Source organism: Pongo pygmaeus, chromosome 13, assembly GCF_028885625.2.
Source record: "Pongo pygmaeus isolate AG05252 chromosome 13, NHGRI_mPonPyg2-v2.0_pri, whole genome shotgun sequence".
Classification (NCBI taxonomy): Eukaryota; Metazoa; Chordata; class Mammalia; order Primates; family Hominidae; genus Pongo; species Pongo pygmaeus.
In genome coordinates this window covers 107,070,714-107,097,292 of record NC_072386.2, presented here as the reverse complement: position 1 = coordinate 107,097,292, position 26,579 = coordinate 107,070,714, and the positions used below count along the sequence as shown (strand labels likewise).

Here is a 26,579-nt window from a genome sequence, read left to right as displayed (position 1 = left end):
TGAAATTGGGAGGTCTTTTTGTGAACGAATCTGTAAGGGATGGTTTGTGGAGAGAGTGGGCCTGGAATGGTGAGTGGGATTGCATTATTTAGGGTGACTGTAAAGAGCTTTGACCTTTTTCTCAGGCCCATGGATAATTATTAAGGACCTTTCAACAAGGAGACAGTATAGTAGGAGTTTTGCTTAAGCTGGCACCTGCAGGATAAAGGAGTGAGAAGGCACATTGGGAATTCTCAATACTTCCTTCTGCCACTGCTATTGAAGGCAGGTGGCTTGCTTAATAATTCTCCTGTGCCTGCTGCCCCAGGTTACCACAATCACTCAAATTCATGGACCACTATTAGAGATGAGATGCATAGCTTTTGGATGTGAGTTTCCACCTGATGCTTGATTATATATATGACAGTGGCCAAAAAGGGCAGAAGCCATCTGTGGTGCAAAGGCTCTCCGACTGGATGAGGGGAGGGCCAATGAGGAAGTCCCACCTCCTAAGAAGTCACCTGCTCCCATGATCTGGTGCTTCCTCCTATGCCACATCTTCCACCCTGCAGCCTACGCTCTGTTGGGAGGGCCCCAAGAAGGAGCATGATCTACAGCACATACTGTCCACATGTGTTCCAAAAAGTCAGGTCACCTCTTGAATGCTTTACTGCTTAGACATTTCTTCTGTCAGAGATACTCTAAATCATTTATGTAAAGTTCAAAGTTCCACAGATCCCTAGGACAGGGACAAAATGCCACCAGTCTCTTTGCTAAAGCATAGCAAGAGTGACCTTTGCTCCAGTTCCCAATAAGTTCCTCATCTCCGTCTGAGACAACCTTGGCTTGGACTTCATTGTCCATATTACTATCAGCATTTCAGTCAAAACCATTCAACAAGTGTCTAGGAAGTTTCAAACTTTTCTACATATCCCTGTCTTCTGTGCCCTCCAAACTATTCCAACCTCTGCCTGTTACCCAGTTCCAAAGTCACTTCCACATTTTCTGGTATCTTTCTACCAGTGCTCCACTTCTCCTCTTCAGTTCTCCACTTCTCCTCTTCAGTTCTCTTTTTGTTGGAGCTTATGAATTTTGGAAGTTGAAGCTTTTGGATCAGCGATGCCTAGGCTGCTTAGAGACAGAACAGGCATATCTCTACAGAGAGGAATGGGTACCTTGGTCATGTAACCCTAAGAAGGAATGCCAACTTTCATGTGAAAGTCGTGTGAGGGGCTCACATTCCAGCAGATCAGAAAAGTACTAACAACTTTTCGACATTGTACAGGGAACTTTATGGTTTTCAAAGTGATTCTGCCAACATTTCAGTTCACAAAACACCAAGGGAGTATGAGTTTTTATGCCTTTTGGGCAGAGAAGGAAACTGAGACTCAGAGAGTTTAAGGGTCATTCAACTCAGAGCAGGAAAGCTGAACTGGAACTCATGTCATCTTGCTCCAAATATAGAGCTCTTTCCATTACACCAGGCTGCCTCTCAGAAAGCAGTGAAAGCCTGCAAGGGAAAGGTGTTTCTGGCACCTTCGCACGGAAGGGAACTCTGACCACATTTTCCCATGGAAACATTTTCACCTATGTGGGTTGTGATCTATGGCTGAAATAGTAAAGTACTGTGTTTCAGCAGTGTACTTGCCTTCCAGTCAATCTAGTTACATTTCACGTAGCACCTATTAGGTAAGACTATAACAAAAATTTGTAAGAAGATATTTTTCCCACTCTGGTGAGGGATGCAGACATAGGCAGAAGCCACTAAAACAATAGGAGCTGCCTAATCTGTCCCCCACCAAGAATGACTTTTCTTTTTCTTTCACCAGGGAGTCCCATCCATGTTAGAAATATTCTGTCAATGAAATGAGAGGTAACATCCATAATAGAGTTTTAGGGCAAGATATAGTTCAGTCCAAATCTAAGCATCTAAGCTATGCCACTGTGTGATTAGAGGAAAAAAAAATTGGCCTTTCTGTCCTTGCTAAAAATTCAACCAGCACTGGCCATAAAATATAGTCCATGCATCTGTAACCCCTGAGAGAATTATTTCCTCATGGAACTCAGCTCTGTTCCTTTGCCTGCCTTGTAGAGGGCTGGTTCTCGTTATGGGAGGCTTTTAAAGTACCAAAGTAATAATTCGTGAAGTAAGGCCCGTGAACTGCTTGGTTTAGCAAATTGTGACTCGAGAAAATAATATTTGAAGCTGGTCTCAAAGGCTGGGTTAAATAGGAAGTGCCCATGTTTACCCAAGCCAAACCTGGTAGCCATCCCCTCAGAGCCTCTTCTTTGCCCCATGCCTCATATATGCCATTATCATAAAAATAACAAGAGCCCTCTATTATTTAGGGCCTACTTTAGACCAGAAACTATTACGATCTTTCTATATCATATCGCCAGTCCTTACAATGCTGCAAAGGAGGCATTATGACCTTCCATTTGAAAGCTGAGCAGGTGGAAACTCAGAGATGTTTAGTAACCTATTCAAGATCGCCATGCTCTTTTTTCTATACCAGGTCAGCCTGAGAGGCTGAGTGAGCTCTGCAGTGCTCCTGGTTTACTCAGGAGGATTAGGGCAATAGGCAGACCTTTCCTTGTTTTTCTTACTGTCTTTCCTTTTGATCAAAATGTCCATCTCAAAATGTTTAAATCATCTCCAGAGCAAGTTCGAGTTCTCCTCTGTCTGCTTTTGACGACCTTTCTGTCTCTTCCTTTGCTACCACACTGCCTTCTGTCACTTATTATAACTGTCATTTAAAAAAAAAAAAAAAAAAAGGTCTCTGAATTATATAATGGTCTTGGTAATGAGAAAGGCATGCTCTCTTGAGCTTTATCTTAATAATAGTTAATAGCCCTCAGGTGAGGTCATGAAAGAGTCTCCTACAACATAATAGTTGTTTTGACTTCTAGATTTTTCTATCTTAGTTTTGGGGTCTTTGTTCCTAGTTGGGGGAAGATGCTTGGTGGGTTCTTAGGGCATATGAGGTGTTTCTGAAGCAAGAGGCCAGCCTTATTTTGGAAGGTGTGATAGCCGTAGAATTTCTAGATTTTATTTTTTTATTCATAGTTAATAGCTGTGCCAACACACAGCTGCTTTAGTAGAGATAATACAGAATTTAGTGGAAGACAAAACTGGGTTAAAGTCTTTGCTCAGGGTTTACTTGCTATATGACAGGGACAAGTCATACAACCTCAGTTTTCAAATCTGTACAATGGAAGTAATCTACTTCCTTCTACTTAACCTCTGCTGACAATTCTTCCTCTTCCTCTTCATCCTCATTCTTTTTGAGAAAATTTGTTTATGTTTTTACTTCAGTACGTTTTAGGGAAACAGGTGGTATTTGATTACATGAATAAGCTCTTTAGTAATGATTTCTGAGATTTTGGTGCACCCATCACCTGAGCAGTGTACACTGTACCCAATGTGTAGTCTTTTATCCCTCACCACCCCTCACCCTTTCCCCTGAGTCCCCAAAGTCCAATGTATCATTCTTATGCCTTTGCAACCTCATAGCTTAGCTCCCACATATGAGTGAGAACATATGATGTCTGGTTTTCTATTCCTGAGTTACTTCACCTAGAATAATAGTCTCCAATTCCATCCAAGTCACTGTGAATGCCATTATTTCATACCTTTTTATAGCTGAGCAGTATTCCATGGTATATATATGCTACATTTTCTTTATCCAATAATTGATTGATGGGTATTTGAGCTGGTTCCATATTTTTTGCAATTGTGAATTGTGCTGCTATAAACACGTATGTGCAAGTATCTTTTTTGTATAATGACTTATTTTACTCTAGATATATACCTAGTAGTGGGAATACTGGATCAAACAGTAGATCTACCTTTAGTTCTTTAAGGAATCTCCAAATTGTTTTCGATAGTGGTTGTACTAGTTTACATTCCCACCAACAATGTAAAAGTGTTTCATTTTCACTGCATCCACACCAACATCTATTACTTTTTGGTTTTTTTATTATGGCCATTCTTGCTGGAGTGAGGTAGTATTACATTGTGGTTTTGATTTGCATTTTCCTGATAGTGATGTTGAGCATTTTTTATATGCTTGTTGGCCATTTGTATATCTTCTTTTGAGAATTGTCTACTCATGTCCTTAACCTACTTTTTAATGGGATTGTTTGTTTGTTTGTTTTTCTTGCTGATTAGTCTGAGTTCCTTGTAGATTCTGGATATTAGTCCTTTGTCAGTTGTATGGATTGTGACGATTTTCTCCCACTCTGTGGGTCTTCAGTTAACTCTGCTGATTGTTTCTTTTGCTGTGCGGAAGCTTTTTAGTTTAATTAAGTCCTATTTATTTATCTTTGCTTTTTGTTGTGTTTGCTTTTGGGTTATTTGTCATGAAGTCTTTGCCTAAGCCAATTTCCAGAAAGGTTTTTCTGAGTCTGATGTTATCTTCTAGAATCTTTATGGTTTCAGGTCTTAGGTTTAAGTCCCGGATCCGTCTTGAGTTGATTTTTGTATAAGGTGAGAGAAGAAGATCTAGTTTCATCCTCCTACATATGGCTTGCCAATATCCCAGCACCATTTATTGAATAGGGTGTCGTTTCCCCACTTTATGTTTTTGTTTGCTTTGTTGAAGGTCAGTGGCTATAAGTCTTTGGCTTTATTTCTGGGTTCTTCTTTCCATTCCATTGGTCTATATGCCTGTTTTTACACCAATATCATGCTGTTTTGATGACCATGGCCTTATAGTGTAGTTTGAAGTCAGGTAATTTGACGTCTCCAGATTTGTTGTTTAGTCTTGCTTTACTATGCGGGCTCTTTTTTGGTCCCACATAGATTTTAGGATTCTTTTTTCTAGTTCTGTGAAGAATGGTGTTGCTATTTTGATAGGAATTGCATTGAATTTGTAGATTGCTTTTGGCAGTATGGTCATTTTCATAATATTGATTCTACTCATTCATGAGCATGGGATATGTTCATTTGGGTGTGTCATCTATGATTTCTTTTGGCAGTGTTTTGTAATTTTCCATGTAGAGGTCTTTCACATCCTTGGTTAGGTATTCCTAAATATTTTATGTATTTATTTATTTGCAGCTATTGTGAAAGGGATTGAGTTCTTGATTTGATTCCCAGCTTGGTCACTGTTGGTGTATATCAGTGCTACAGATTTGTGTACATTAATTTTCTATCCTGAAACTTTGCTGAATTCATTTACCAGTTCTAGGGGCTTTTTGGATGAGTCTTTAGAGTTTTTTAGGTATATGATTATATCATCAGTAAACAGAGACAGTTTGACTTCCACTTTACTGATTTGATTCCGTGTATTTCTTTCTCTTGTCTGATTGCTCTGGCTAGGACTTCCACTACTATGTTGAATAGAAGTGGTGAAAGCAGACATCCTTCTCTTGTTCCAGTTCTTAGGGGGAATGCTTTCAACGTTTTTCCCATTCAGTATAATGTTGGCTGTGGGTTTGTCATAGATGGCTTTTATTACCTTAAAGTATGTCCCTTCTATGCCAATTTTGCTGAGAGTTTTAATTATAAAGGAATGCTGGATTTTGTCACATGCCTTTTCTGTATCTATTGAGATGATCACGTGATTTTTGTTTTTAATTATGTTTATGTGGTCTATCACATTTATTGACTTATGTGTGTTAAACCATCCCTGCATCCCTTGCATGAAATCCACTTGATCATGGTGGATTGTCTTTTTTATATGCTGTTGAATTTAGTTTACTAGTACTCTGTTGAGAATTTTTGCATCTATGTTCATCAGGAATATTGGTCTGTAGTTTTCTTTTTTGGTTATGTCCTTCCCTGGTTTTGGTATTAGGATGATACTGGTGTCATAGAATGTTTTAGGGAGGATTCCCTCTTTATCTTTTGGAATAGCGTCAATAGCATTGGCACCAATTCTTCTTTGAATGTCTGATAGAATTCAGCTGTGAATCTGTCTGGTCCTGGACTTTTTCTTGTTGGTAGTTTTTAAATTATCATTTCAATCTCACTGCTTGTTTTTGGTCTGTTCGGAGATTCTATCTTTTCCTGGTTTAATCTAGGAGGGTTGTATATTTCTAGGAATTTATCCATCTCCTCTAGGTTTTCTAGTTTATGTGCATAAAAGTGTTCGTAGTAGCCTTGAATAATCTTTTGTGTTTCTGTGATATCAGTTGTAATATCTCCCATTTTATTTCTAATTGAGCTTATTTGGATCTTCTCTCTTCTTTTCTTGGTTGATCTCACTAATAGTCTATCAATTTTATTTATCTTTTCAAAGAACCAGATTTTTGTTTCATTTATCTTCCGTATTTTCTTGTTTCAATTTCATTTAGTTCTGCTCTGATATTCGTTATTTCTTTTCTTCTGCTGGGTTTGGATTTGGATTGTTCTTGTTTCTCCAGTTCCATGAGGTGTGATCTTAGATTGTCTATTTATGCTCTTTCAAACTTTTGATGTAGGCACTTAATGCTTTGAACTTTCCTCTTAGCACCACTTTTGCTGTATCCCAGAGGTTTTTGACAGGTTGTGTCAATATTATCATTCATTTCGAAGATTTTTTTTTTATTTCCATCTTGATTTCATTGTTGATCCAATGATCATTCAGGAGCAGGTTATTTAATTTCCATGTATTTGCATGGTTTTGAGGGTTTTTTTGGAGTTGATTTTCAATTTTACTTCACTGTGGTCTGACAGAGTACTTGATATAATTTTAATTTTCTTAAATTTACTGAGACTTGTTTTGTGGCCTATCATATGGTCTATCTTGGAGAATATTGCATGTACTGATGAATAGAATGTATATTCTGCAGTTGTTCAGTAGAATGTTCTATAAATATCTGTTAAGTCCATTTGTTTTAGGGTATAGTTTTTAAGTCCATTGTTTCTTTGTTGATTTTCTGTCTTGATGACCTGTCTTGTGCTCTCAGTGGAGTATTAAAGTCCCCCACTGTTATTGTGTTGCTGTCTATCTCATTTCTTAGGTCTAGTAGTAATTGTTTTATAAATTTGGAAGCTCCAGTATTAGTTGCATATATATTTATAATTGTGATATTTTCCTGTTGGACTAGTTCTTTTATCATTATATAATGTACATCTTTGTGTTTTTAACTGCTGTTGCTTTAAAGTTTGTTTTGTCTGATGTAGGAATAGCTACTCCTACGCGCTTTTGGCATCCGTTTGCATGGAATATCTTTTCCCACCCCTTTACCTTACATTTATGTGTTAGGTGAGTCTCCTGAAGACAGCAGAAACTCAGTTGGTGAATTCTTATCCATTTTGCCATTCTGTATCTTTTAAGTGGAGCCTTTAGGCCACTCACATTCAATGTTAGCATTAAGATGTTATGTACTATTCTATTTATTGTGCTATATGTTGCCTGAATATCTTGGGGTTTTCTTTTTTTAATTGTGTTATTGTTATATAGGTCCTGTGAGATTTATGCTTTAAGGAGGTTCTATTCTGGTGTATTTTGAGGATTTGTTTCAAGGTTTAGAGCTCCTTTTAGCAGCTCTTGTAGTGCTGGCTTGGTAATGGTGAATTCTCTCAGCATTTGTTTGTCTAGAAAAGACTGTATTTTTCATTCGTTTATGAAGCTTAGTGTTTCTGGATACACAATTCTTGGCTGGTAATTCTTTTATTTAACCAGGCTAAAAGTAAGACCCCAATCCCTTCTAGCTTGTAGGGTTTCTGTTGAGAAATATTCTCTTAATCTGATAGGTTTTCTTTTATAGGTTACCTGATGTTTTTGCCTTACAGCTCTGAAGATTCTTTCCTTTGTCCTGATTTTAGATAACCTGATGACTGTGTGCCTAGGTGATGATCTTTTTTCAATGAATTTCCTAGGTGCTCTTTAAGTTTCTTGTATTTGGATGTGTAGATCTCTAGCAAGGCTGGGGAAGTTTTCCTTGATTATTCCCTCAAATATGTTTTCCAGTCTTTTAGATTTGTTGTCTTCCTTGGGAGCACCAATTATTCTTAAGTTTGGATGTTTAGCATAGTCCCAAACTTCTTAGAGCCTTTTTTCATTTTTTGAAGTTCTTTTTTGTTTGTGTTTGATGGATTGGGTTAATTTGAAAGTCTTGTCTTCAAGCTCTGAAGTTCTTTCTTCCACTTGTTTAATTCCATTGCTGAGACTTTCCAGTGCATTTTGCACTCTCTAAGCATGTCCTTGATTTCCAGAAGTTGTGATTGTTTCTTATTTATGCTATGTATCTCATTGAAGAATTTTCCTTTCGTATCCTGTATCATGTTTTTTATTTCTTCAAGTTCGACTTCACCTTTCTCCGTTGCCTCCTTGATTAACATAATAATCAGCTCTCTGAATTCTTTTTCTGGCAATTCAGAAATGTTGTCTTAGTTTGGATCCATTGCTGGTGAGCTGGTATCATCTTTTATGGGTGTCAAATAACCTTCTTTTGTCATATTAGTAGAATTGTTTTTCTCATTCCTTCTTATTTGGGTAGACTATGTCAGATTCCTTCTTATTTGGGTAGACTATCTGGGATTCAAGGGCCACTGTTCAGATTCCTTTGTCCCATGGGGTGCTCCCTTGATGTGGTGTTGTCCCCCTTCCCTAGGAATGGGGCTTCCTCAGAGCTGAAATGTAGTGATTGTTTTGCTGTTATGAGTCTAGCCACCCAGCAGAGCTCCAGGCTGGTACTGAAGAGTGTCTGCAAAGAGTCCTGTAATGTTATCTGTCTTCAGGTCTTGCAGCCATGGATACCACCACCTGCTCCAGTGGAGGTAGCAGGGTAGTGAAGTGGACTCTGTGATGGTCCTCAGTTGTGTTTTTTGTTTAGTGTGCTGGTTTGTGTTGGTTGGCTTCCAGCCAGGAGGTGACACTTTCAAGAGTGTGTCAGCTGTGGTTCTATTGGGAGGATGCAGACTTACCCTAGGGACACCTGGTTAAGTATTCAGGTTTCTCAGGTGGTAGGCAGGGCCATAGAGCTCCTAAGAGATTGCGACCTTTGTCTTTGGCTACCAGGGTGGTTAGAGAAAGACCACCAGGTGGGGGCAGGGATAAGCATGTCAGAGCTCAGCCTGTCCTTGTGTGGGGCTTGATGTGGCTGCTACGGGTAATGGGGTATGGTTCCCAGGCCAATGGAGTTATGTTCCCAGAGGGATTATGGCAGCTTCTGCTAAGTCATACAGGTCACCAGGGAAGTGGGGGAAAGCCAGCAGTCACAGGCCTCACCCTGCTCCCATGCAGCCCGCAGTCCTAAAGGCCAGTCTCACTCTCACTATGGCCTCCCAACAGCACCAAGCCTATTTCCAGGAAGCTGGTAGCCAGGGCTGAAAACTTGCCCCAGATCACAAGCCTCTCTGTTGAGAAAGCAAGCTGACTCACAGTTTTTTGTCATCTCGGGGAGAGTGCAGCAGTGATCTAGTTCCTTCAAAGGGTCTGTGGATTCTCTTGGCTTCCTAGTATGTTCCTGCAGTAGTTCTTGGAGCAAAAGTTCACAATATGAGTCTCCCCACGCTGCTCTGTCCATCCAGGCAGGAGCTGCAAGCTAGTCCTTCCTCCTATCTGCCATCTTTGAGAAAAGGCCCTCATTCTATTTGTTATCATAATGATCATCATTACAATAAAGATCAAATGAGATTATGATGTAGAAGGAATTTATAAAGTATAAATGATGACGATGATGCATTAATAATAATAGTATCTTTTTGATCTCTCAAACATGTTAGCTGCTACCTCCAGCAGGATATAAGGACAGGAGACCCATTTTGTGTTCTCTTTCAATCATTGTACCTATATCCTGAGCTTTCTGAGTCTGAAACAGTAGATATTTGGAGCCTTAAGTCTCAACCTTTATTTCTGCAATACACAGGATAAGTCAATGCAAGTCACATTCCCCTAGAAGTTTCCAGGTGTGTGACTCCTAGATGTAGTTCTACTTCCTATTCTCCTGCTCAAGAAATCGTATTTATACGTTAATAAAATAAGGGAAATTATTATACAGTTGTCTAAATCAGTTCTTCTCAAATGTGGTCCTCAGACCAGCACCAACAGCATTACCTGGGAACTCGTTAGAAAATTAAATTCTTAACCCCCACCATAGGCCTAATGAATTAGTAACTCTAGTGGTGTGTTCCCATAGTCTGTTTTAGCAAGACATCCCAGGTGATTCTGATGCATGATAAAGTTTAAAGGGTATTGGTCTAAATTATCAAAAAAAGCCAAACATTCTTAAATGTTTCATCTTTATTATTTGTGACTAATCACTTCTGATGTCTACTCAGTAGATCATTAACAACATAAATGAAAACTTCTTGGGTCACTAAGCAGCCTGCATGTAGGAGCCACAAGGAGTCAGGTGGCCTTTGGCTGCTAGTAACAATAACCTCAACTCGAATGCATTTAAAAGACAAGAAAATGTATTATCTCAGGCTACCAGAAGTCCAAAAGTAGAGTGTATCCCTATATGGCATATCAGGCACCCAGCTCTGAGTCTCTGTAATGCCCATGTTTCTGCCTCCAACCATCTATTGGCTCCTTCCTCAGGACAGTAGCAAGATGGCAACCTGGTCCTGATCAAAGAATGGCTTGCAAGGCTTCTAGCCACATATCCTGACACTTTCAGTAGCAGAAATGGACTCTATCCCTTTGTTTCCATCATAAGAGAGAGAGGAAACCTTTCTTAGAAGTTCTTCAGCACACTTTCCCTCACATCTAGATCTCATGTCCATAACTCTAAACCAACCATTGCCAAACAATGATTGGCTTATGCTTAGTTTTTGCCATTTCCTAAGGGGTCAACCCCTGAACAAAATCAGCATGCTGTCACAAGAAAAAACAGGGAAAGCTAGGATTCATATTAATATCCAAATGAGAATTCAGCTTATCAGGGAGCATGTTTAAAAATTCAGAGATAGGGCAGTTCCAAGAAGGCTGAATAGGAACAGCTCCAGTCTATAGCTCCCAGTGTGACCGACGCAGAAGAGCGGTGATTTCTACATTTCCAACTGAGGTACTGGATTCATCTCACTGGGGCTTGTTGGACAGTGGGTGCAGCACACCAAGCGTGAGCTGAAGCAGGGCGAGGCATCGCCTCACCCGGGAAGCACAAAGGGTCAGAGAATTGCCTTTCCTAGCCAAGCAAAGCTGTGACAGATGGCACCTGGAAAATCGGGTCACTCCCACCCTAATACTGTGCTTTTCCAATGGTCTTAGCAAACGGCACACCAGGAGTTTATATCCCGCACCAGGCTCGGAGGGTCCCATGCCCACGGAGCCTCGCTCATTGCTAGCAGTCTGAGATCGAACTGCAAGGCAGCAGCGAGGCTGGGGGAGGCTTTGCTGAGGCTTGAGTAGGTAAACAAAGCAGCTGGGAGGTTCGAACTGGGTAGAGCCCACCACAGCTCAAGGAGGCCTGCCTGCCTCTGTAGACTCCAACTCTAGGGGCAGGGCGTAGCCAAACAAAAGGCAGCAGAAACCTCTGCATACTTAAATGTTCCTGTCTGACAGCTTTGAAGAGAGTAGTGGTTCTCCCAGCAAAGAGTTTGAGATCTGAGAACGGACAGACTGCCTCCTCAAGTGGGTCCCTGACCCCTGAGAAGCCTAACTGGGAGGCACCGCCTGGTAGGGGCAGACTGACACCTCACACAGCCGGGTACCCCTCTGAGACGAAACGTCCAGAAGAACGATCAGGCAGCAACATTTGCGGTTCAGCAATATTCGGTGTTCTGCAGCATTTGCTGCTGATACCTAGGCAAACAGGGTCTGGAGTGGACCTCCAGCAAACTCCAACAGACCTGCAGCTGAGGGTCCTGACTGTTAGAAGGAAAACTAACAAACAGAAAGGACATCCACACCAAAACCCCATCTATACGTCACCATCATCAAAGACCAAAGGTAGATAAAACCACAAAGATGGGGAAAAAACAGCAGAAAAGCTGAAAATTCTAAAAATCAGAGCACCTCTCTGCCTCCAAAGGAATGCAGCTCCTCACCAGCAATGGAACAAAGCTGGATGGAGAAAGACTTTGAGGAGTTGAGAGAAGAAGGCTTCAGAAGACCAAACTTCTCTGAGCTAAAGGAGGAAGTTTGAACCCATCGCAAAGAAGATAAAAACCTTGATAAAAGATTAGAAGAATGGCTAACTAGAATAACCAATGTAGAGAAGTCCTTAAATGACCTGATGGAGCTGAAAACCATGGCTTGAGAACTACGTGATGAATGCACAAGCTTCAGTAGCCGATTCGATCAACTGGAAGAAAGGGTATCAGTGATTGAAGATCAAATGAATGAAATGAAGCAAGAAGAGAAGTTTAGAGAAAAAAGAATAAAAAGAAACAAACAAAGCCACCAAGAAATATGGGACTATGTGAACAGACCAAATCTGTGTCTGTTAGGTGTACCTGAAAGTGACGGGGAGAATGGAACTAAGTTGGAAAACACTTTGCAGGATAATATCCAGGAGAACTTCCCCCACCTAGCAAGGCAGGCCAACATTCAAATTCAGGAAATACAGAGAAAGCCACAAAGATACTCCTCGAGAAGAGCAACTCCAAGACACATAATTGTCAGATTCACCAAAATTGAAATGAAGGAAAAAATGTTAAGGGCAGACAGAGAGAAAGGTTGCGTTACCCACAAAGGGAAGCCCACCAGACTAACAGCTGATCTCGGCAGAAACTCTACAAGCCAGAAGAGAGTGGGGGCCAATATTCAACATTCTTAAAGAAAATAATTTTCCACCCAGAATTTCATATCCAGCCAAACTAAGCTTCATAAGTTGAAGGAGAAATAAAATCCTTTATAGACAAGCAAATGCTGAGAGATTTTGTCACCACCAGGCCAGCCCTACAAGAGCTCCTGAAAGAAGAACTAAACATGGAAAGGAACAGCTGGTACCAGCCACTGCAAAAACATGCCAAATTGTAAAGACCATCGATGCTAGGAAGAAACTGCATCAACTAACGAGCAAAATAACCAGCTAACATCATAATGACAGGATAAAATTCACACATAACAATATTAGCCTTAAATGTAAATGGGCTAAATGCTCCAATTAAAAGACACAGACTGGCAAATTGGATAAAGAGTCAAGACCCATCAGTATGCTGTATTCAGGATACCCATCTCACGTGCAGAGACACACATAGGCTCAAAATAAAGAGATGGAGGAAGATCTACCAAGCAAATGGAAAACAAAAAAAGAGGTTGCAATCCTAGACTCTGATAAAACAGATTTTAAACCAACAAAGATCAAAAGAGACAAAGAAGGCCATTACATAATGGTAAAGGGATGAATTCAAGAAGAAGAGCTAACTATCCTAAATACATATGCACCCAATATAGGAACACCCAGATTCATAAAGCAAGTCCTTAGAGACTTACAAAGAGACTTAGACTCCCACATAATAATAATGTCCCACTGTCAACATTAGACAGATCAACGAGACAGAAAGTTAACAAGGATATCCAGGAATTGAACTCAGCTCTACACCACGCAGACCTAATAGACATCTACAGAACTCTCCACCCCAAATCAACAGAATATACATTCTTCTCAGCACCACATCGCACTTATTCCAAAATTGACCACATAGTTGGAAGTAAAGCACTCCTCAGCAAATGTAAAAGAACAGAAATTGCAACAAACTGTCTCTCAGACCACAGTGCAATCAAACTAGACCTCAGGATTTAGAAACTCACTCAAAACCACTCAACTGCACGGAAACTGAACAACATGCTCCTGAATGACTACTGGATACATAACGAAATGAAGGCAGAAATAAAGGTGTTCTTTGAAACCAAAGAGAACAAAGACATAACATACCAGCATCTCTGGGACACATTTAAAGCAGTGTGTAGAGGGAGATTTATAGCACTAAATGCCCACAAGAGAAAGCAGGAAAGATCTAAAATTGACACCCTAACATCATAATTAAAAGAACTAGAGAAGCAAGAGCAAACACATTCAAAAGCTAGCAGAAGGCAAGAAATAACTAAGATCAGAGCAGAATTGAAGGAGTTAGAGACATGAAAAACCCTTCAAAAAATCAATGAATCCAGGAGCTTGTTTTTTGAAAAGATCAACAAAATTGATAGATGGCTAGCAAGACTCATAAAGAACAAAAGAGAGAAGAATCAAATAGACGCAATAAAAAATGATAAAGGGGATATCACCACCGATCCCACAGAGATAGAAACTACCGTCAGAGAATACTATAAACAACTCTACGCAAATAAACTACAAAATCTAGAAGAAATGGATAAATTCCTGGACACATACACCCTCCAAAGACTAAACCAGGAAGAAGTTGAATCTCTGAACAGACCAATAACAGGCTCTGAAATTGAGGCAATAATTAATAGCCTGCCAACCAAAAAACGTCCAGGACCAGACGGATTCACAGCCGAATTCTACCAGAGGTACAAGGAGGAGCTCGTACCATTCCTTCTGAAACTATTCCAATCAATAGAAAAAGAGGGAATTCTCCCTAACTCATTTTATGAGGCCAGCATCATCCTAATACCAAAGCCTGGCAGAGACACAACAAAAAAAGAGAATTTTAGACTAATATCCCTGATGAACATCGATGCAAAAATCCTCAATAAAATACTGGCAAACCGAATTCAGCAGCACATCAAAAAGCTTATCCACCATGATCAAGTGGGCTTCATCCCTGGGATGCAAGGCTGGTTCAACATATGCAAATCAATAAACATAATCCAGCATATAAACAGAACCAATGACAAAAACCACATGATTATCTCAATAGATGCAGGAAAGGCCTTTGACAAAATTCAACAACCCTTCATGCTAAAAACTCTCAATAAATTAGGTATTGATAGGATGTATCTCAAAATAATAAGAGCTATTTATGACAAACCCACAGCCAATATCATACTGAATGGACAAAAACTGGAAGCATTCCCTTTGAAAACTGGCACAAGACAGGGATGCCCTCTCTCACCACTCCTATTCAACATAGTGTTGGAAGTTCTGGCCAGGGCAATCAGGCAGGAGAAGGAAACCAAGGGTATTCAATTAGGAAAAGAGGAAGTCAAATTGTCCCTGTTTGTAGATGACATGATTGTATATCTAGAAAACCCCATTGTCTCAGCCCCAAATCTCCTTAAGCTGATAAGCAACTTCAGCAAAGTCTCAGGATACAAAATCAATGTGCAAAAATCACAAGCATTCTTATAAACCAATAACAGACAAACAGAGAGCCAAATCATGAGTGAACTCCCATTCACAATTGCTTCAAAGAGAATAAAATACCTAGGAATCCAAGTTACAAGGGATGTGAAGGAACTCTTCAAGGAGAACTACAAACCACTGCTCAATGAAATAAAAGAGGACACAAACAAATGGAAGAACATTCCATGCTCATGGGTAGGAAGAATCAGTATCGTGAAAATGACCATACTGCCCAAGGTAATTTATAGATTCAATGCCATCCCCATCAAGCTACCAAAGACTTTCGTCACAGAATTGGAAAAAAAACTACTTTAAAGTTCGTATGGAACCAAAAAAGAACCCACATTGCCAAGACAATCCTAAGCAAAAAGAACAAAGCTGGAGGCATCACGCTATCTGATATCAAACTATACTATAAGGCTATAGTAACCAAAACAGCATAGTACTTGTACCAAAACAAAGATATAGACCAATGGAACAAAACAGAGCCCTCAGAAATGGTACCACACATCTACAACCATCTGATCTTTGACAAACCTGACAAAAACAAGCAATGGGGAAAGGATTCCTTATTTAACAAATGGTGCTGGGAAAACTGGCTAGCCATATGTAGAAAGCTGAAACTGGATCCCTTCCTTACATTTATACCAAAATTAATTCAAGATGGATTAAAGACTTAAATGTTAGACCTGAAACTATAAAAACCTTAGAAGAAAACCTAGGCAATGACATTCAGGACATAGGCATGGGCAAGGACTTCATGTCTAAAACACCAAAAGCAATGGCAACAAAAGCCAAAACTGACAAATGGGATCTCATTAAACTAAAGAGTTTCTGCACAGCAAAGGAACTACCATCAGAGTGAACAGACAGCCTACAGAATGGGAGAAAACTTTTGCAATCTACCTATCTGACAAAGGGCTAATATCCAGAATCTACAAAGAACTCAAACAAATTTACAAGAAAAAAACAAACAACCCCATCAACAAGTGGGCAAAGGATATGAACAGACACTTCTTAAAAGAAGACATTTATGCAGCCAACAGACACATGCAAAAATGCTCATCATCACTGGCCATTAGAGAAATGCAAATCAAAACCACAATGAGATACCATCTCACACCAGTTAGAATGGTGATCAATAAAAAGTCAGAAAACAACAGGTGCTGGAGAGGATGTGGAGAAATAGGAACACTTTTACACTGTTGGTGGGACTGTAAACTAGTTGAACCATTGTGGAAGTCAGTGTGGTGATTCCTCAGTGATCTAGAATCAGAAATAGCATTTGACCCAGCCATCCCATTACTGGGTATATATCCAAAGGATTATAAATCATGCTGCTATAAAGACACATGCACATGTATGTTTATTGTGTCACTATTCACAATAGCAAAGACTTGGAACCAATCCAAATGTCCATCAATGATAGACTGGATTAAGAAAATGTGGCACATATACACCATGGAATACTATGCAGCCATAAAAAAGGATGAGTTCATGTCCTTTGTAGGGACATGGATGAAGCTAGAAACCATCATTCTCAGCAAACTATCGCAAGGACAAAAAACCAAACACCGCATGTTCTCACTCTTATGTGGGAATTGAACAATGAGAACACTTGGACACAGGGTGGGGAACATCACACACAAGGGCCTGTTATGGGGTGGGGGGAGGGGGGAGTGATAACATTAGGAGATATACCTAATGTAAATGACGAGTTATTGGGTGCAGCACACCAACATGGCACATGTATACATATGTAACTAACCTGCACATTGTGTACGTGTACCCTAGAACTTAAAGTATAATTAAAAATATATATATATAAAAATTCAGAGATAAAAGAGAGGTATGGGATGGAAATGAAGCTGCAGATGCTGGGCCCACACTCAGAAGTGCCACCTGGGTGGTGACACCTGTGAGCATCTTCCAAGCTACCTCTTCCTTGCCCAATAGCCCTGACTTTTGCTTTCTTCCTTCAATGGAAACATTTTCTTCTTTGCGCTCTAATTATCCTTTTGTCTTGTGTACAGAGATGCTGAGGAAAGAATATTTGACAGTCAGTGGAGCTGGTTCCAGATCTTAGATCCTTTATAGTAATTCTGCATATTCCACTTACTGTCGTGACAAATCAACTCCCCTCTCTGATACCCAACTTGCCTCATCTATAAGGCAAAACTAAAATCATCTGCACTGAAGTGCTGTTGTAAGGTTCATAATAGACAAAAAAGTACTTTGTAAACTGTAAGGTACCACATGGGCAACGGTTTTGATGATACCTTCATAGGTTAGGGCTTCCCAAATGGCGGGCCTCTAGTACACACACACACACTCACACTCACACACACTTGTACCCCTCACAAAAAAATTGGTCCTGTTGAACACATTCAGTGGGAACTGAAGTTCTAGAATAGTGAGCAGAACATACGGAAATTCTTGCAGGCTATAGAACTGGGTGAGGTGATGACAATGTTGACCTTGACGCCACTACCATGCAATGAATGTGTAGTATGTGCTCACCGAAACTCATCTGACATTGCTGATCCTCATGACAGCTTTCTGAAGACTCTGTTACTATCTCTATCCCTGTTGTGTACGTAAGAAAACTGAGGCTTAGAAAGTTGTTACGGGGCATGGTGGCTCATGCCTGTAATCCAAGCACTTTGGGAGGCCAAGGCGGGTGGATCACCTGAGGTTGGGAGTTCAAGACCAGCCTGACCAACATGGAGAAACTCCGTCTCTACTAAAAAAATTACAAAATTAGCTGGGCATGGTGGCATATGCCTTTAACCCCAGCTACTCAGGAGGCTGAGGCAGGAGAACTGCCTGAACCCAGGAGGTAGAGGTTGCGGTGAGCCAAGATCGCGCCATTGTACTCCAGCCTGGGCAACAAGAGCGAAACTCTGTCTCAAGAAAAAAAAAAAAAGAAGAAGAAGAAAGTTGTGAAACTTGCCCAAGTACGTAAGCTAATGAGGTCCCTGTAAACTAAAGTAGAAAGAGAAGTGGTGGGATTGTATGTGAACATTAAATGGGGACCTGAGGATCGAGTTTGCAGAAGGACAGAAAGAACATATCAGACAGGGAGGCAAGTGGAAATGACAGTACCAATGTGGGAAGGTGCCAAGAACAGTAAGAGAGGAGTGAATCTGGACTGGGAATCCATTCATTCACTAATTCCAAAATATTCTGAATACCCACGAGGCACCAGCATTGGTGCTAGGCTGTGGGAATATTGTGGTCCAGAGGGAGGATGGGAGGCATACTTCTAGGAACTCATGGCCTTCAAACAAACAGGCTGCCCACCAACTGGACAATAATGATGGACTGTGGACTGCCATTAACACAGACATTCACTTTCTAGTTCAGTAGAAAGTCTGGTTTGGTTCTAATTGGACTCTGTTTTTCTCCTGCTGTGTGTCTTCAGGCAAGTCACTTTCTCTTCCGTGCCTGTTTCTCCATCTGGAAAACAGGAGATTCACTTAATTGGTCTTTAAAGTCCTCAGCTCTGACTCTGAGGATGTCAGGTGACAATATTTCAACTCTGCATTTCAGGGGGACAAATTATGGAGAGCTTGGATAGCTCTGGGTCCTAATCTCAAAACTGTTGCTCACTATTGGTGTAAGTTTGGAGATGCTCACTGATGTTGCGTCTCCATTTCTTCATCTTCAAAATGAGCATCACAATGCCAGCTTCACAGTATCTCTGTGAATGTTAAAGCGATTATGTATGTAGAGCACCAAGCACAGTGCCTGACTTATAGCAAGGAACCCAACACTTGGCCCATGCCATGACACATGACTTTTTCTATGCCATCTTCCTTAAACCAATCCCCAGAGTTTTTCTAGGGCTCAGAATTCTTTAAATGGATGAGTGAACTGAGGTCCAGAGAGGGCAGGTGAGTCACAAAGTAAAAAAGCAAGTCAGAGCACAGCCCACGTCCAAGCCCAGGTTCCTTTCCTCTCCAGGGAGCTGAAGAGTCAGTGAGTCACTCCCTCCCCTGCAGGACTTGGCTATCCCCAGTTGGCAAATGGAAACCTCTGGGCAGTGAAGTAAGTCATCACCTCTTTATAGAGCGGAAATTACTCTGAAAGGGTAATTGGACTTCTCCTGCCTGGCTTTTTGGAGCGTTGGAGATGGATACAGCAATCCCCTTCCTGCCCTCCTCCTACATTCTCTCTATTTATCAATCCCTTCCTCCTTTTGGCTGATAGTGGCTGGTCTGCCTGCCCCCAGATGAGGGCCAGAGCTCTAGTTTTTTCATGGGACTCTAGCAAGGCCTGTGTCTGGGTGGAGAACATGTGAAGTCACTCCTTCTTACTACTCCATCTCTGGGGCTTCCCGCCTAAGAGGTAAAATCCCAAATAACACCCATTTCCCAGGGCATGCTTGGAGGTGAAGGGGAGCAATAATGGGAAATACAAGTTGGTGAAATACAAAGAGCTTTGGATTTGAGTCTGGCAGCTCAGTTTGCTAGTCCCACTCCTGTTATCCACCAGCTGAAGGACTTTAGAAAATTTTCTTCTCCTCCTTGGGCCTCAGTTTATTCACGTGTAAAGTGTGAATCAGAATGCCAGCCTTGCCAGCCTCTCAGAGTTTCATGAACAACTATGAGTTAAGTCATTCAGTAACCACTTATTGAGCACCTACTACATACCGAACACTATTCCAGAAGCAGAGAAGGGACTGAACAAGCTCCTATCATGGAGCTTATGTTCCTGATACAGGGGGTTGGGAGGCAATGATGGTAAAGTAATAGATGTGCAATACAGAGTCAAAGTATACTATGTGTTTGAAAGAAAAATAGGGTATGAGGATAGAGGTTGCGGGGATACCATTTTAGTTACAGTGATCAGGACAAACCTCTTTGAGGGTGTGATGTTTGAGCAGAGACCTGAAAGTGGGAGGAAGTGAACCATGTGGCTAGCTGAATGTAGACTGCTCCAGACTGAGGATGTAGCAATAGCAAAGCCCCTAGGGCATCCTTAGGAGCACCAAGGAGGGCACGGTCATCGAAGTGTAGTCAGCAAAGGGAGATAGAAGGCGCTCTAGCTGGAGCAGTAGTGAGGCTTTGGATCGCCTAGGAGTTGATGGATATGAAAATACCAGGTACACTGTAAAGTTCTAGTGCAACATGAGTGCCCCCGACCCATTGCCACTTCTTCTTGTTTTGGGAATACATTTTATACATTAAGGAGAAGCACTGGGTCAGATATTTTACACATTGAATCCTTGAAACATTCTATTAAAATGGTAATACTTCTTATTCCTGTTTTACACAAGAGGATGCTAAAGGTAGGAAGCCCAGTTTTGTTGGAATCCAAAGGTGGTTCTTTGCATATTGTGGCAGACTTCTGGTTTTGGTTTGGTTTTGCCTTGCTTTTCTTAAAAAATAAATTCTAATGACTACTCAGATCCATTTACATTGATTGGGTATCCAGTAAGGGAGAGGTGGAAACAGGGAGGCGAGCTGGGCACCAGGGAGAAGCTGAGTGGGAACCAACATTGTTTCCCCAGAGCAGAGACTCCCTGGATTCATGATCTAGATGGTTCCATTCATCAATAGCCTCAAAGCGATTAAAGGAATGAGTAGACTATCAGATACTAAAAGCACACGGGATGAGAAGTCAGAGATATTGATGCCCCATATGCAAAGTAGGGTGCTCTGATGTGCTAGCATAGTTAGTAATTATTGAGAATGTAAAGCATTTCAATCACTTTTAGAGGATGTGAAAGTGTCTCTGACCTTTACTCTTCCCTCATAATAGTCAAATCTCAGTTGTGCAATTTAACCAAGTGACCTTAGGCAAGTTAGTGTATCTCTCTGAATCTTGATATACTCATTTGTAAGTTTGGGGAAATAAGCTAACTTGTGTTTTTTGTTGTTGTTGTTTTGGGTTTTTTGTTTGTTTGTTTGTTTGTTTTTGAGACAGGATTTCACTTTGTCATCCAGGCTGGAGTGCAGTGGTACTATCTTGGCTCACTGCAGCCTTGACTTCCCAGGCTCAAGTGATCCTCCCACCTCAGCTTCCTGAGTAGCTGGAGCTACAGATGCACGCTACCACACCCAGTTAATTTTTGTACTTTTGTAGAGATGAGGTCTTGCTATGTCGCCCAGGCTGGCATATTGTTGTTATTAAGCTGAAATGAGATGCAGTACATGAAATACTAGGCATAGTATCTAACGTTGTGAATGCTTAAGTTATATCAATTTTCACTGTTATTCTGAATAATATTATTATTACTTGCGAGTGTAAGATAGAAATACAAGCAGTAGTTAGCAATATGAAACACTCTCACAGGGTTACTGTAAGTATCAGAAAAGATTAAGAGCTTAATAAAACTAGTTATTATTATCTCAATGTCCTTTAAGTAAAATGGGTTGTCTTCTTAGACCTCAGAAAGTAGGTGGTGTCTCTCCCATCTTACCTTCCCTTCTTTCTCCCTTACCGTCCTCTTTGCCCTCACCTTGGTTGGGCCCCCATCCTGGCGATGTCAGATACAGTCGCACAGGTTTTGCTGCGCAAAATGCTACCACATTCCAAAGCTCACCATTCCAATTGTAGACATCATAAACATGTATTAATCATTGATCAAGTGTCTTGTTCTAACAAATCAGAATATTGGAACAAGGGAGGGAAGTATCTTAAGAAAGAGATGATTTTTATTTTTCTATTGTTTTTCTGATTAGCACAGAGGCACCCTATAGGCTAGCAGTAATAGTCTGAGCTTTAGTTTTCCTGTCTGTACAATGAAGCCCTGAAACAGATGATGCCTCAGGATCCCCATGGTTTTGGGTCCTTGCAGGTCTAGAAGTGGGCACTGCACTACCCAAGCTCATGAAGTCAGCTTTGGGACTATGGAGAGCAGAACTGTGATATGGACTGTGATGCCTTAGAGACCTGTGGGTTCTTGGTCTCTCTACCTTAACCACAGGTACCTGTAAACTGGAGGTGATAATCCTAAACTGCCTACCTCACAGGATTATCGTGAGGATTAAATGAGGAAAGAGAGTGCTTTGTAAGCCCTAATGAGCTGCACAAATTGGAAAGATTACTTATAGACACACACACGAACACACTCATATATTCATATATATAAGTATGTGTTTATATATGTTACATTGCAGTATGTATGTGTGCATGTGTGTATATATAGTATATGTATGTGTGTGTGTGCGTGTGTGTACATATATGTATTATGTAAAGCTGTGAACTCACAGGGTTAGGTATGAATTAGAAGCTTGTAAAACATGTTTACTCATTCAGTGTAACCCAAGGCAGTTATTAAACAGTAGGAAAAACTGACCGGCTAAATTTTCCAAGCCTAAAAACCCTTTTATAGTTTTCATTGTGGATTGAAGGGTGACCTTGTTTCCTTTTCTTTATTTAAAGGAAAATTTTAACATAAATGAGGAAGCAAGGGAGTCATTTTAATAGAGTGAAAACCTCTATATGTGGGTGGGAGGGATAGATGAGGGGAGCTGAATGGAACCGCCAATCACCTTCTCACTCTCCCCTCTCCTCCTCCCAGATCATCTGCCCCCAGTAGCGGTGAGACCAGAATTAAAGCTGCCCTGATCACTCAAGGGCATCCATCTCCAGAAGATGCCCTTCTAGCTGGTCCTGCCCTGCCCTGCCCTTCCTTCCTTCCTTCCTTCCTTCCTTCCTTCCTTCCTCTCTTCTTCTTCCTTCTTCCTTCCTTTCTCCTTTCCTTCCTTCCTTCCCTTCTTTCCTTTCTCCTTCCTTTTTTCTTTTCTTCCACCTTCCTTCCCTCCCTCCCTCCTTCCTTCCTTCCTTTCTTCCTTCCCTTCTTCTTTCCTTCCTCCTTTTTTTCTTTCCTTTCATCTTCCTTCCTTCCCTCTCTCCCTCCCTCCTTCCTTCCCTTCTTCTTTTCTTCCTCCTTCCTTTTTTCTTTCCTTCCATCTTCCTTCCTTCCCCCTCTCCCTCCTTCCCTCCTTCCTTCCTTCCCTTCTTTTCTACCTCCTTCCTTTTTTCTTTCCTTCCATCTTCATTCCTTCCTTCTTTCCCTTCTTTTCTACCTCTTTCCTTTTTTCTTTCCTTCCATCTTCATTCCTTCCTTCCTTCCTTCCTTCCCTCCCTCCCTCCTTCCTTCCTTCCTTCCTTCTGTTTCTCTTGTTTGCCTTGGTCTTGGTCTTTCTGACTCCAATTTTCTCTGTTTCTCTCTCTTTCTCTCTCCTCACCAACTCCTGTCTATGTCTCTCTATTTCTATCTCTGTCTTTCTAGGTCTCTGACCTTCTATCCACTTCTCCCTGATTGTCTTTTTTCTGCACTTTTATTTCTGGTTCTCTGTCTCTGGCCCTATGTGTTCTTATTTATGTCTCTCTCTTTCTCCATTTCTCCTCTGTCTCTCACTGTGGCTCTCATTTTCTGCTTCAGTCTTTCTGAGTATTTTCTGGCTGTAGTTCTCTCTTGGTCTCTTTCTCTATTTCTCTCTCTCTCTCCTCTCTCTGTATGTGAGTGTGTGTCTTTGTGTCTGTGTGTCGTGTGTCTCCTCTCTGTGTTTTTTTTGTGTGTGTGTCTCTGTCTCTCTCTGTGTGTCTCTATGTCTCTCTGCCTCTCTGTCCCTGTCTGTCTCTCTCTCTCACATACATGCATGCATACATACACATACACACACACACATTTGGAAAATCTACCTCTCTCTGCCACCTCCCAGGTCTCACCTCCTTCTCAATGATTCACCTCAGCCTGGTTAAATGTTGTTGCTTGCACGACCAGAAAACCTGACTCATCTTTGCCCAGGCCTTCTCCCCACCCTTCTGGAGGCTTGTTGCCTCCAGGGATGGAGTGGGGAGGGGGACATGCTTTTTGTGTGTGTGCAAGTGCGAGTGTGGAGGAGAACTGAGTATGGGGAATGGGATGGGCTCAGGACCTCATTCAATCCCACTGGTGCTTTTGGGTTCCCGGAGATTGCCTTTGGGGAGTCCTGGTCAGACTTGGGTTTGGAGCTTGGGTTCTTCTCCCACCCTATGGGAGAAGAAGAAAGACAAACAGTCTCCCTTATCTACTGAAGATATCCCAGCTATTAGTTAATGGCAGGCTTTGAGGTGTATATTTAGAAAAGGGAGGGAAGTTTGGGCATTCAGCTGTTTTTAATTTTGGGGCACATAGTTTGTGCAGTTCTGGTTTGGGAGGATCAAAAAGTGCTAAATACATAAGGATAATTCAGTTTCCCTAGTTTGTTGAGTTTTTCCTTTCTGCTTACCCCACGCAAAGTGTTTCATGAATTGGTATTTTTTAAAATAACAGTGATAATAGCAAAGCTGCTGTTTATTATTTACCATATGCAAGGCAATGTTCTAGGTGCTTCCCATACACTATCTAAATTAATTCTTATTTCAGTTCATTGATTCCCTAGAGATAGATATTTTCACATTCATTTTACAGATGTGGAAAATGAGGCTTAAAAAGATGATGTCACTTGCTTAGAGTCGTTTAGCAAAGCCAGAATTCAAACCCAGGGCTGAGCACAATATTGTCTGTTCTGCTGCTTTTCCCTCTCAAAGGAGATTTGGTATCAGCATCTTAGTGAATTGAATTGCCTAACATGTTTGGAGGGACACAGTAAGGGCGGGTTCCTTGTTAGCCACTGCAGGGGGTGGCTGTAAGGCTATATGAGTCATGGCTCAGCTCACAGCTTGGATGAGGAGACAAGAGCACAAGCTATAGCTACAGCAGCACGGGATCAGGGGTTAGAAATGTGTGATCTGGTTCCAGTACCTCTTCAGCTACCCACATTCCTTTCCTGAGATTCAACTTTCCCTAAATGGAAATTTTCACTTCCATTGTGCTGTGCCCACCTCATCACACACTTGTGAAGTTTAAATTTAATGAGGTGGTGGAGGCATACATTGTAAACTAAAAAGGGTTTTACAAAAGGAGAGGGCAATGGAAAGAGAAGAGCAATCCTCACTGCACAGGGATAGTAGAGTCAAAGGGTTAATGGGTAGCCAGTGTGGGTGGCTGAGGTGCTGTAGCAAAGGGTGAGGCTGGGCAGAAACTCCAGGGTTCGTCAGGCATCAATAAGCAATCATATCAATTAGGGAGATTTCCTGGGGTGTGGTGTCTGGCAGATAGATAAAGTGATAGGGAAATATAGAGGAAAATAAACAGGAGTTGGGTGAGTTGCAAGACTGAATCAGGTAAAGGCTGGTGGAGAACTTGATGAGCATTCTTTTTATTATGGCCATGTGCTTTGGTGGATGAGGAGATGAACTTACTCGTACAGAATCTCACAAGGAGGTAGGGGCACTGACCAGTCCCCTGAATCTCTCTACTCAGTGCTCTTTTGCATAAGACCCAGCAGCCTCATGGGATTGCTGTTTCCAACACAACTCCAAGGTTGATGCATAATGAGGTCCTAGCATCCCCCCAATCTTCCACCCCATGGGCTTTCTTCCAGCGGGTAAAGGAAGCCATGCTTGTTCATTGACTCACTTGTTCTGCATAAGCCTAGGCACTAGGGCTCAGGTGGTGACTAAGACAGGCCAGGTACCTTTCCGTAATCCTCCCAGTGCATGAGGGGAGGAAGACAGCTACATATGTAATTACAGGACAATGAGTTATGGACTATAATAGAGAGGGACACAGGGAGCTTTGGGAACTCAGTTGAGGGGCCCTAAACTTTGCCAGGTGAAGGCAAAGAGTGACCAAGAAGAGCTTTTTGAAAGACATTGGGTATGAGCAAAAACTTAAGGGATGAACATTAGTTGTCCACACATGTTTACAAAACCTTGACTGAGTCATGAGTTACCTCTCCGGCATCACCCCTGCCTTGATGCATTCAATCGACCTTTAATGAATAGCTACTGTGCCCCCCACACTCTGCTAGACACTGGGGAAATCATGAACAAGATGGACAAGGCTTCTAAACTCATGAAGTTAATATTTTAGTAATAAAAAGCAAATAAAGAGGTAAATAAAGTGACAAACACAGTAACTACAAATTATCACTAGTGCTTGGAATAAAATCAAGAGTTCTCTGGTGGGGCATAAATGAGAGTGGGCAGTTGGGTTTGCATTAGTTGGGGTGGTGCAGAGGATTCTAAAGGGATGGAACTTCAGCTGAGATGATGGAACAGAAGCAGCCAGCTCTTTGGAGAACTAGGGAAGAGTTATGGAAGCTGTAATCTCAGGACTACATTTTCCTACAGCATAGCATCGTCATACCCCAACTTTTTTCTTTGTGTGTGAAGTGAGTTAGCTTATTGGCATTCAAATTCTGCTTTGTTTAAGATGGCTATGTTTCCAGATTATTAAAGATCCTTCACTATCACATTTTTTGTGCCCTGCTATGTCCTTGGAGCTGAACATTGGCATACGTATCAGAATACTGACCTGGCATTTTTATTACCTTACCTGGCACTGTGTGAATTTTCCTTAGCAACAACTACTGACATATGCATCATGTTTTGCAGATTATAAAGCCTTTAATGGATTTAATGTATTCTTC

The 26,579-nt window shown here is 41.3% G+C and overlaps 1 protein-coding gene and 1 long non-coding RNA gene across 6 annotated transcripts in view; one reads left to right on the top strand and one right to left on the bottom strand.

Annotated features, from left to right (window-relative positions):
* The window catches only part of LOC129043796 (uncharacterized), a 58,013-nt gene extending 36,380 nt beyond the window's left edge, over positions 1-21,633 (bottom strand). The window contains exon 1 of the long non-coding RNA XR_008504528.1: positions 21,572-21,633. This is a non-coding gene — a long non-coding RNA (uncharacterized LOC129043796). The remainder of the gene's footprint in view (positions 1-21,571) is intronic.
* ASTN2 (astrotactin 2) overlaps positions 1-26,579 on the top strand; it is a 999,842-nt gene that overhangs the window by 896,662 nt on the left and 76,601 nt on the right. The gene's annotated exons all lie outside the window — the stretch shown is intronic.